Source organism: Erpetoichthys calabaricus, chromosome 12 (assembly GCF_900747795.2).
Source record: "Erpetoichthys calabaricus chromosome 12, fErpCal1.3, whole genome shotgun sequence".
In the NCBI taxonomy this organism is placed as follows: Eukaryota; Metazoa; Chordata; class Cladistia; order Polypteriformes; family Polypteridae; genus Erpetoichthys; species Erpetoichthys calabaricus.
Genome location: NC_041405.2, coordinates 18,259,498 through 18,271,946, shown reverse-complemented (window position 1 = coordinate 18,271,946; position 12,449 = coordinate 18,259,498). Strand labels below are relative to the sequence as shown.

Here is a 12,449-nt window from a genome sequence, read left to right as displayed (position 1 = left end):
CTCAACATTCTTTTTCTAATGTACCCCTTTAAAAATACATTACACTGTCCCAGTGTGGCGCTAAGGTGACACCCACGGCACACAGATCCCAATCCAGGTGGTCCAGCCCGTGGTGGGTGTGGCCATGCGCTATCATTTCATGCTCCCAACCTCTTCTCTTCCTCCTCCTCCTCATCTCTCCTTTTCATGTGGCCAGACCATCTCAATTTAGTCTCTGTCACTTGGTCACCAAACTCTGTTGTCCTTCTAAGGTACTCATTCCTAATCTAATCCTACATCTACCTAAAATATAAAAATATTTCTCTTCTTTTTGTGATAAGAAAAAAAAGGTTCTGGACAATTATGATTCCTTATGTTTTATTTGTTTATGTTCATATTCTTTTTTAAATTAATAAAATGTATGAAAAACTGCTATTGTTGTATACACCAATAAGAAAACGTGTTTTTTGTTTCATTTATTATTAGTGGTTCTATAGGTTATCTCTCACATTTTGTCATGGGCCAATATTTCAGTATATTTAAGAATTTTAAAACTGGTATTTCCTAAACCCTTTTGCTAACAAATATTTCAAGATTCATGCCTGGTCATTTTAAGGGGGTTTCATAGGTGGATGGATGTAAAAACTGCCTTGTCAGCTGACACTTTTATCCCCCCATTTTCTGAGCTTGTTTATCCAGTACATGATTGTTGGAGTCAGAGACTGGCAGAGACTGGGCTGCCAACTCTCTTACTCTGGAAATGAGGACATTTGGGTCAAAATACGAGGACTTTGGAGGACGCCTTTCCTTATGATGTCATAATACTCCTTTATACTGTCTTAGGGTTTTTAAAATGATATGCACCTTTAGTAGCAGTTTATCACTATGATTATTTTATGTCATAGTCAATGACAAGCTAATAAGCTATTAAATATTTAGAATATGTCAAGCTTCTTAAATTAACAGATTTCATTCCTTCCATTCTTATTGGGATTGCTTGACTGTCATAAACCTGTAAAAATGTAAATTCACTTCTAGTAAAATAACAATAATTTTACTCTTTTCAATTTAGTTTATTTGCATTTATCTACATTCTTTTCTACATTCTGAAGCTATTTTTCTCAGTAAATCTGGGTTCTTGGATGAATATGAATAGAAATCTTTACATAGCCTGCTACTGAAATTGAATCTTGGGAGCTTTAGCCCCTCAATTGAGTCTGTTCTGCCCTTTCAAAATTAAGGATATTGTTGATCAAATAGTCTGTGAATTTGCACTTTCTTTTAGGCATAATAAGTATTCATGAATTTATGTAAATAAAAGAATTATGAAAATATTATTAAATTACTCAAAGAAGAGACTTATTTCTTGATCAACTGATAACTAAAATGATAATAAATTTATATGACAGAATACATATGTGATTTTTTTAATTAACTGAAACTTTAATAGTTGACTCATTCATTTACAATTATAAATCCATTATGGAACAACTGGTGGTAATAACAATATTTTCCATTAAAATATTACAAAGCAGTACTTACATGCACTTAAATATGGTAGACTGTACCTGGATGAATGAAATTTCCTGTTTAACTAAGCTGCTGAAAGAAGAATTGAAAATAAGAACTCACATAGAAAACGTGAAATTGTCATTTTGATTTTGAAAAATTCACTTAGTTATGGTGAATTAGGATTACAAAAAATTAAGGAAAGGAACAATATTTATAATGAACTGTAAACTCGCCAAGAAGATAAAGAAAGCTGAATTCAAAAGATGAAGTGAAAAATCCAAGTTGGACAGACATTCTCGTCAATATCTGTGCTGTTTACTATTGGAATGGAAGTGAAGATTCTGGTAAAAAAGTGTGCACACTACTTTCGGAAATGCTGATTAGTGTATGGCTTTCAATTTTTACCAATGATAAAAATATGGAGATTTTCATATTTTAGAAGACAAAATTCCAGACATTTTCAATATTTTATAAATGCCTCCCGGACAGCCCATGGCTCTTTAAAAAACAGGACATGTCCGGGAAAATGAGGACGGCTGGTAGCCCTATGCAGGAACCAACCCTCGATGGGATGCCAGTATATCAGAGAGGACATTCATATACGCAGTCAGACTCATTAATTCTGAGTCATTATGGAGTTCATGTGAGTAAATGAAAGTAAAAAATGCACAGGGATAGCTACTGTGCCTGGCACCATACCCCACTCACTAAAGTAATAAGGCTGCAGAACTAATTCATCAACCAACACGACATCTGTGATTTACAATGTGTTCAGTTGGCTGCTGAATTATTGAATTAAAAAAAAAACTGAAGCAGTCAGCATAAACAACATTAGACAAACATCCATCCATCCATTCTCCAACTCGCTGAATCCGAACACAGGGTCACGGGGGTCTGCTGGAGCCAATCCCAGCCAACACAGGGCACAAGGCAGGGAACCAATCCCGGGCAGGGTGCCAACCCACCGCAGGACACACACAAACACACCCACACACCAAGCACACACTAGGGCCAATTTAGAATCGCCAATCCACCTAACCTGCATGTCTTTGGACTGTGGGAGGAAACCGGAGCGCCCGGAGGAAACCCACGCAGACACGGGGAGAACATGCAAACTCCACGCAGGGAGGACCCGGGAATCGAACCCAGGTCCCCAGATCTCCCAACTGTGAGGCAGCAGCGCTACCTACTGCGCCACCGTGCCGCCCCATTAGGCAAACATCTACTGGAAAATCACCCAGAAAATCCTGATTTCACCATTCATGCTCAAGATATTAGCTGAGTGATTAATGTTATTGCCTGAGAGTTTGACACAGTAATATTCGATCATTTTTTTCTCCGTGCCCATGTGGAAGTTCAGCAGGTACTCTGGTCTCATCCCACCTCTATAAAATGTGCAGATTGTTTTAGTTAGTGACTCTAAACTGAATTCTGGATATTCTTTAAATTAATATGTTATGAAAAATGGTATTATTTCAAGGTCTGGTTGTAAGATGCTACCAAGGTAGGTTGTTTCACCCCCATCAGATAAAACCTGGATGGATTACATTCATGTGCAGAGGAAAACGGTCTGTTTTCAATTGCCTAAAAGCTTCTTAAAAACCAAAAGCAACAAGTAACCCAAGCCACATATTAATGAGATTTTAAACTTTGAACCCAAGGTTTGTTTGGGCTTTGCTTGATGTACAGTAGGCAGACTACCAGTGCCCTGATTTATAACCCTGAGTAAATGTGATGGTAAATGTCATGTATTGCTGCTTCTTTCCTTGCACCAACAAACATTTCTTAATAGTCTGTAGTCCTATAGAACCTGAATTAAACTAAGTGATGTTTTAGAATACGGGTGTCGAACTCCGGTCCTGGAGGGCCGCAGTGGCTGCAGGTTTTCATTCTAACCATCTTCTTCATTAGTGACCAGTTTTGCTGCTAATTAACTTATTTTTCTTTAGTTTTAATTAACGTGACTCAGGCCCCTTAGTTGTCTCTTTTTCCATAATCAGCAGCCAAACAATAATGAGACACAAAACAAGCCACCCCATGACCAGCTCACCTGAGACCATCACACAATATCTGAAAATAAAGAAATGTGAAGGTCTCAGTAAAGTTGAACTGTCAGGTCACCAAAACATTTTGAATCAACAGTTTTGGGAATGTCTGCTGTGGCAAAATGAGAGCAGCAACAAGACCTGGAATTAAATAACGGGTTTAATTAACAGCAAGACTCGGCTTCTCACACAGATCGAGATCATTTACGTACGTTAAAAAGAGCACAGTCCCAGCACTGGCCCCTACTGGACACCATTTTTAACATCACCTAATTCTGAAAAAAGTTCTCCTCACCATCACCTTTTGCTTCCAGTGTCTGAGTTAATTTTATACCCATGTAAACACCACACCTTCGATTCCCATTTATTTTTTGTTTTACTCACTAACCTTTCATGTGGTACTTTATCAAAGAGCCAATGAGAATTTGGGTCCTCACCCACAATGAGGCAGGAGAACTGGTGAAACTCCAAAACATGCTTAACTCTGTGTGATAACCAAAACAGACACCTGAGATGGAGCTCCTTTCTGCAGATGTAGTGAATTTGCCTTAAACTTCTGTATTTTGAGTGAAACCAAGAGGAAGTATGTTATGTAAGTTAAGCACGATGTGTACAATAAACAACTTACTTTTTAATTTTGTCACAAGAACGACAAAAAGACAACCAAAAAAGGTATGGGGCAGCCACCCATATAAAATGCCCTGGCTGCAAATGGGTAAATTTTTGTGAAATGTTCACAAGTCAGAGTCCACAATAGAACTGATGCTGGTTAACAAAGATGGTGGCTTTTTGTGGTGAGACTGCAAGTGACGTCATCAAAGGCACCAGAAGTGACATCATCAAAGGGATTTCCCGTGGATGGTCTGCAAGGGATTGACAAAGAAAGTCAGTGCACCTCGCCCCCCCAGTCTAATGTGGAATTACTATTATTCAGGCCCTTTAGCTGTTTCCCAATCGCACATGTGTGACAAAATACATATAGACTAGATAGAGTATCATATTAGACTACACAAGCAACACTCTAATCAAATAATGCTATAGCTATATTACTTTTATCTCATAAACAGAGTGGTGGCTCTGAGGCTAAGACTCTGCGCTGATGTCTGGAAGGTTGTCGGGTTCAAATCCTGTTAGTACCTGGAGAGACCCTACGCCACGGGACCCGTGAGCAGGGCCCTTAATTTGAAAATTCTCCATGGGTGATGTGCAGTGGCTGACCCTGTGCTCTGACCCAGGGATTAGTACAGTGTTCTAAATACCAAACAAAATAAATAAATATGGAAACTGTATAGTTACAGATACATTTAAATTCATCTTATTCAGCTTATATAAGTACTTACAGGTTTGACTCCTAAAGGGTTAGCAGAAAATAACAAAAAGTTATAGCAGCAAACACTGTCTATTGTAAGCTACTCACTTCCAGGTTTCTCCCCTTTTGATCAATAGCCTCAAACATTCAACAGGTGGCGATGTTTTTCAGTTTTTCTCTTCAATTTCCTTTACTGACTAGGGAGGCGAGACACTAACTTCAATATACTAAGAATACACATTTTACTTTTACTATTTTTTCAAAGGGAAAGTTGGAAAGTTCAAACTTCCTACAGCCCAATCAGGTTGAGATGTCTGAATGAAAACTGAACCATCTTGACAAGTTTCTTTGAAGAACAAGCGTGCCATCATCTCAACCAAATTGGTCCACGGAAGGGCGAGTTTGATGTGGACAGAAAAACGGATCTACATCTGCTTTTACAAGGACCTAAAAATGGTTCCCATATGGCATTGCTCTGAAGATCTTTAGCACCTTAATTCCTTATGAGCTTTTGTTGTCATTTTAAGATAAGACAGCTTTGACCTTAATTTCTAATTTTTCCAGGAGTTATTGCCATGAGGCCTATTGTTATGTTAGCACTTATCGGAATTGAGAAGATAGATTAGAAAAAGCTTGCTGTCTTTCTCTCCCTGTCTAGTCCCAAATTTGTCTCCTAATGTGAGGTTGGACCCCACTTCACAAAGTCCCAGTCATCTGACATACCTAGAGACAGAGTACGTCTAAAACAAAAAAAGCCCCCCCAGCAGCGGCGTATAAGTATTAAAATAGAGATATCTATTGACAATACAGTCCAAATACTATAAGCGTAAAATATAATCTTGAATCGTCTTGAGAGAGTAAACCCAGGGGATGATGTTAAACAGTAGCCCTGGATAAGCATAGTAAGCCCTAATACAATAAAGCAAGGGTATGATGTTAAACTGTCCCCCCAAAAAACAAAAAACAGTATACCAGTATCATTGCAAGTGGATCAAACAGCCAGTATGATCTTCTTTGCCATGCCAGGATCAGATGCCACTCACGACTGTATTTCAAAAAAGTGTCCGACTCAGTTTTCTTAGCTCTTTTTCTGCTTCCTCCGTAGACGTAAAGATGTAATGCTTGCCTTGAATGTCCACTTTCACTTTGGCAGGATACGAGAGGCTGTATCTGATCTTGGCTTTCAGTAAGCGCACCTTAATTCCTAAGAGTGAAGTGGGAGGGGAATTTCTTATTGATGGCTGAAAGAGGTAGACATGGGGATTATATGTCTGGGCCAGTGGATACAGCAGATAGATATGTTAGACGTTTGCTTGGAGGTTTTTCTCTCAGACACAGTAAATGTGTAATCCTCTTTAATAAAATCCCTATGTGCGTCCAGGTGTCCATGTGTGGGTGTCTTCTGGTGAAGTGCGCATGCGCGGGGCACGGTGTGATGCGCGATATTACTGTCAGAGAAAGTTAGAGGCGTTTTACGGAAATACAAACCAGTATTACTGCGAGAGGAAATTAAAGGTACACAATACAGTGACGCATATTACAGCCACATACAAGCCAGTATAACTGTCAGAGGAGATTAAAGCCATATTACCGACATGCACGCCTGTATTACCACCAGAGAAAATTAAAGGTATATTATGCACGTACAAGCCAGAGGACGTACAAGACGGTATCCTTCAATAAGGGCGCACACAGGCATCCTTCAATAAGGGCGCGCACAAAAAGGCGAGCCTCAAAAGGTCAACCTCAGTTGGGCGCAGCAAATAAAGGCGCGCGTAAATGAAAATCTGCACCTTTGTTGCTCTTCACATATTCCAGAGCCATTTGAACTAAATTATCTACGAACGCCTTTATTCGCCGCTCTCAATTGAGGTTGCCCTTTTGAAGCTCGCCTTTTTGTGCGCGCCCTTATTAAATAGAGCCGTACAAGACAGTATTACTGTCACAGAAAATTAAAGACACACAATACATGGTGGCAGCCCACAAAGAACGGTCAGCTCAGCAAGTAAACATCAACAAAAGAAAGGCTGAAAGAAAGAAAAATAAGACCAACAAAAAGAATGAGGTCAAAGTCCCTTGCCATTTTATATAGACTGTTCCTACTAATGTTTATGCACTACTGTTCTAGCGCCCGTTATTGTAACGGGCTAAATGACTAGTTAATAATAATTTCCTAAAGCGGAATGCATATGATAGTGTATTATTGCAACTGAAGGCAATCAAAATACTAAAAACAGTAAACCCAGTCACTCTGAATGGGACCAGTAACCCTGGTAAAATGGTCAGGAGAATGCTCACAATTGTTTTGTTTTTTTTAATTAATGAAGTTTAGATTTCTTTCTGAAGCCTGTAGTACTAATGGGTGTTGTACTGTGTTAGCCATTATGGATGTAATGAGAAGTCAAGCAAAATGATACCTTTTATTGGCTAACTAAAAAGATTACAATATGCAAGTGTTTCGAGGCAACTCAGGCCCCTTCTTCAGGCAAGCTGATTACTTCTTGATTACATCTTCCCTGATGAAGGGGCCTGAGTTGCCTCGAAACACTTGCATATTGTAATCTTTTTAGTTAGCCAATAAAAGGTGTCATTTTGCTTGACTTGCTGAAACCTGATAATTCTGTGTGCTTTCATCCTACAGGGAATGACGTGTGGACACATAGAAGAGCACTGATGGGTGAAAATGAGTTTATCATGAAATGTACAAGGCATCACCAGAGAAGAAACAGCAAAGATATCGAATATCCAAATTGTAAGATGGAGGCTAGTTTATACTTCACAGTACACTCTTAAAAATGTTGGTTCTTGAATCGCATTTTATGGTTCTTTACTGCGTTGTGTGGTTCCTTGTAGAGCTATTGCTTCATCAAGCAGCATTTGATTCTTCGAAGAGTTCATTGGATATGAAGTTGATTCTTTTGTGCTTAGAAAAACTTCCTAATATGTAGAAAAGAATTTAAAACCTTGAGCTGGCCAGTGTTATTGCATGCAGTGAGCGTCCTTTTAAAATCCTGACTTATTGATATTTCACAAATCTATTGCCATCTATTTATGGTTCTTTACTGTATGGAGCCTGTTATGGATCTCAATAAATGAAAGGTTCTTTCTGGAACGTTCATGTAGGAGGTTCTTGTGGGAGCCAAAAATGGCTCCCCTATGTCTTTGCTCTTTGTTTATGTTTAAGAACGTATGTACGCAGTGAAATGTCAGAGTTTTAGTTATGACTTTTAATAATCTGAATAAATCAAGAGCCAAGCAAGACAATGTTTTGTCAAATCTGCACAATAGTGAAGATAAGCTATATTTTTGACTTGCTGCTTTTAGTTTCTTTTTATAGTTTTTATTTCCTTGCTAGATTCCATTTCAGTATCTTAGTCATTTTGTCCCGATATTCAGCTCAGTAGTTCATCCACCATTTTAATATGAAACACAAAGCCATCTGTTATCTGCCTTATCCTGTGACCCTGCTTTTCAGATACAGTAATAGCTGACTGCCTGTAGCTAAACTGTGATTTTATTGATTGTTTCTTTCAAAGTTAATATTTTCATGAAAGTATGTACTTCTAAAAACATTCACATTGTGTCTTTTTTATTTTATAATAGTGTCTTACTCTACATTGGACAGAATCATCTGGATTGCCAAGTATCTGCAACAAAGGATCATTAGGTTATTAAGAGAAAGTTATAATTGGCTAAAATGTTATATGCATTCACAGTAAGCTGCAAGTCCACAAGCAGTTCTTGCATTCTTTATTGTAAGAGAGCACCATTCCAAACTTCATAAACAAGTATGGTATGTTTCTCTGATTATGAACATTGTGCTAAAAAACAGACAGCAGACAGAAAAAGATTTGGGTATGGCCACCCTGTACACTGAAAAATAGGCAAAAATAAAGAAAAGACGGCTTTACAACTAGAGTTCGAAAAGGAACTGACCAACAGGATGAATCTGGGGTAAAAATATGATGGATTAGAGGAAGAGGTGGAGTCTGGGAGGCCAGAACAGGAACTGATGTGACAAGTGGATGGGTTCTGGGTAACGGAAGCCAGAAATGAGGTCATCAGTGGGTGGAGCCGTGGTGATGTCACTGAGAGGCCCAGTCTTCGGCTGGTCTGCAGAGGGACAAGAGGAGAAAGGATCACACGTCAGCGCCAACCCCTGGTCTGGCTGAGAAATAACACTTTGAGCCTGTAAAGTGTCTCCCATGTGCACGTGTGTGACAACATGTACAAATTATTGGAACATTTTAGATATTTTCAGAAATGTGTGACAAAACAACCAAGAGAATGATAGGATACATGTTTTGCATATTGAGCAAAAAATTCCAATAAAGTCTGGCTGCAGATATCAACTCTGAGGCTACAAGCACTGAGAAATTGGACATACAATGAGAGGCTGAGCCTGGACTTGACATACGACCGGATTTAGATGAAAATACGGGATAGCTGGTGACGTGTTTCACAGGACCAGGTGTATTAAGTAAATGAATGATGGCACTTCTTTGTATCTCAGATATCTCAGGTACTCTGATTTTATTCAGGTCTTGTCTGTGTTCATTCTGGAGGGATCTCCCATTAATGTGATGTCTTTTCATTCACTGTTTTATTTTATTCTACAGTATATATTTTTCATGCCAGAGTGTTTAATTTGCACAGGTTGCTGAGTAGAGCAGTTGTTATTCTGAATGTTTTTTAAACATTTTATGGTATGTAGCAGACCCTCGAGGACTTAACTTTCATGGTGTGCTGATTTTCTATAAATAGGTTTTGGTGAATACTCTTTGTTACTGACTGTCTTTGTACCAGTTGCAAAAAGTTTTGTTTTTGCTGTTCAAAAACTTGGTTATTGTTTGTTACAAAAAAGATTTATCAGTGTACAATTAGCTTGAGCATTATGACATTTTTATTGTTGACTTCTGTTCTATCGTTGATTCTCAGCGTCACTACTACATGAATTCAACAACTGAGACACTGTATGTCTGCACACTCCAGGCTCCAATGATGCCTGAGTCATTTACTGTTTCTCAGAATGGCAAGAGGCTCCCTCCGATGCAGTAATCCTCAGGCTGTGCATATGTGTAGACTGGATATGTCGACGTTTTTCCGCAATATCCTTTCATTAATTAGAAGGGTTATTTTCACTGTGTTTTTTAAAACAGATGTGTGTTTCCACTGTCCAGTTGGCCTCCCATGAGTTGTTCAGTATTGTATGTCCCAGCCCAGCAACGGTCAAAAGAGAATTAAATGATAGAAAGGACATCAGTACAGCCTTGGGGATTAGGTGAGGAAAGCCGAACTTTATTTCAATTCTTTATTTTTTTTTTTTTTATATTTGATGTGCTTTAATTATTCCCAAGGGGAAATTGTATAGTGCCCCGGGGGAATTAGTAGATTAAGGCACCCAACGGAGTAGGATCCCTTCTGGCAGTAACAGGATTTGAACCAGAAACCTCCCAGATACCAGCGCAGCTCCTTCACATCAGAGACACCTATCAAATGTTTTTTATTTAATTTTAATTGATTACCTTTGCCTTTGTCATTCTTGATGCTTTAAACTTGAATACATGTTTCTTGTCACTAATTTAGTAGACTTAATGAGTGAAAAGCTAGTGCAGATTAATAGATATGGTTCACTGTTTTATGTTTTTGTTACTTCCATGTATGAGGTGTTTTGTGTACTATGCCTTGGTTATGTTTCATCTACAAGGGATGTACAAAACGTTTCTACATTTTTTTAAACTCTGTTTATTAAGATTTTCAAAAACAAATATCACTTTCTACATAGTCACCCTCACAATTTCTGCATTGTTGTACCAACTTTTTAATGGCCGATTACTACTCCTCCCGCCTTCACTGTTTCCAATAAAAATATAAAAAAGCAGAAACTTTTTAAACATCTCACATATTTTGTCGGTGGTCCCCCCAGAGGAGTGAGTATCTGCCAATCACTAGCAAGAACTGCCCTCCGCTCTATAAACCTGGAGGGTCTCCCATAGTTTCTTGTGGTTTACTTTGAATCTGTTAAGGAATTTTTTAAGTGTGTTTCTATTATTTTGCTACACTTTGCCCTTTGACTCGCCGTGGGGAGTCTATGGAACTTTGTTTGCTTGGATTGCCTTATTGTTTCAGGTAACTACTTTATGACTTTTTGAGTTCATTGGAGCCTTGCATATTACAGAGCATTTTGTGTTAAATAAGTCTTTTATTTTATATGATTCTGTGTTTGCATTTTTTGGGATGTGCTTTTGGGACTTTCATGGATTCAGACTCCTAGTCTGCAACCCGTTAGATGAATAAAAGCTGATGAAAGTACAGTAAATGGGAAAGCTTATTATAGATAAGTCATCTTATTAGGGTATGTCTGTCTTCAGAAAAATGAAAAAATTCACTTAAGTTAAGACATACCTAAAACAAATGAAGTAGCATATATGGAGCTATAGGGCGTTATTTATTGTTAGGCTCCAGTACCTGACGTTTTTCAGATCATTTTCATCAGACGAGATGTGACTGATGTACCACAGCACAGTTTGCACAGACTGATGAAGAATGTACATTATGAAAGATAAGAGTCTTCACCTTCTCTGAAATATTAATAGACCCAGTATTGCTTAAGACGGTCTAGCGATGAGCAGCACTGCAGTGTTACTAGGCTTTCATCCTATGGTGGCATTTAAGTAACAAAATGACAGAATAAGGCAAAACACTAACTCTACTTTTTTTTTTTTCATTGGGTGGGCACAAGCCCTGGAGCACTGTGACTTTAATTAAAGAAAATACTACTGATTTTATTAGCTAAAATATCTTAAGAGTGCAGACACTGATGCCGGATTAGGGGCATTAAGCAGGTTCCTTTTAACAACGTTTTCAACTTGTGAATAGGCGTGTGGAGGGAATTCCATTTTTGAAATAGAGTTGACGAATGCTGCAAACTGTTTCCACCAGGGGGCACACCAGCTCCCCAAACCCGACACAGACAGACACCAGGCACAAGCTCAGCACACCACAGGCTTTTCTTGAAGTGTGGAAATCTCTTTCCCATTGATCTCCACACACCACCAGAGCACAGTACAGCAAGCAAAGACAAACAAACAGCACTTTGACTTCTCTGTCTGTCTGTCCGTCTGTCTGTCTTCCACCTCCACTCATTCTCCGGCAAGCTTCATCTCTCTTCCTCTCGACTATGGCTCCCCAGAGGAAGGGAGGCAGCTCCTTTTATGCTGCACCGAGGTCTGGAGGGCTGTGCAGCTCCCCCTAGTGGCCTCCACAGAACCCAACAGGGCTGTGCCAAACAACAACTGTCATGAAGCCCTGTGGGAATCCGAGGTACCACTACAACTTAGGGGGTGCTGCCATCTAGTGCTCTGGGGAGGCAGTGCCTTGTGCACATTTGCTCACCTGGTCCTTCCTTTACGATGGCATCCCAGCCGGGAGAGGACCCTGTCCATTACAAAACACAATGGACAGTATGAAGATCTGAAAATGCGGAGATGCCTAATGACTTCCATAAATTAAATACTGTATGATTACGAAATTAATTACCTTGTAGCGGACTGCAGGGAACCATGTCTCTGTGTTAAAGTTTTTTCTTCATTAGTTCCATATTT

General features: G+C 39.0%; 1 long non-coding RNA gene across 1 annotated transcript in view; it reads left to right on the top strand.

Annotated features, from left to right (window-relative positions):
- LOC114642758 (uncharacterized) overlaps positions 1-9,883 on the top strand; it is a 41,559-nt gene extending 31,676 nt beyond the window's left edge. Inside the window, exons 2-3 of the long non-coding RNA XR_007936359.1 lie at positions 7,487-7,597; positions 8,449-9,883. This is a non-coding gene — a long non-coding RNA (uncharacterized LOC114642758). The remainder of the gene's footprint in view (positions 1-7,486; positions 7,598-8,448) is intronic.
- Positions 9,884-12,449: the final 2,566 nt, after the last annotated feature.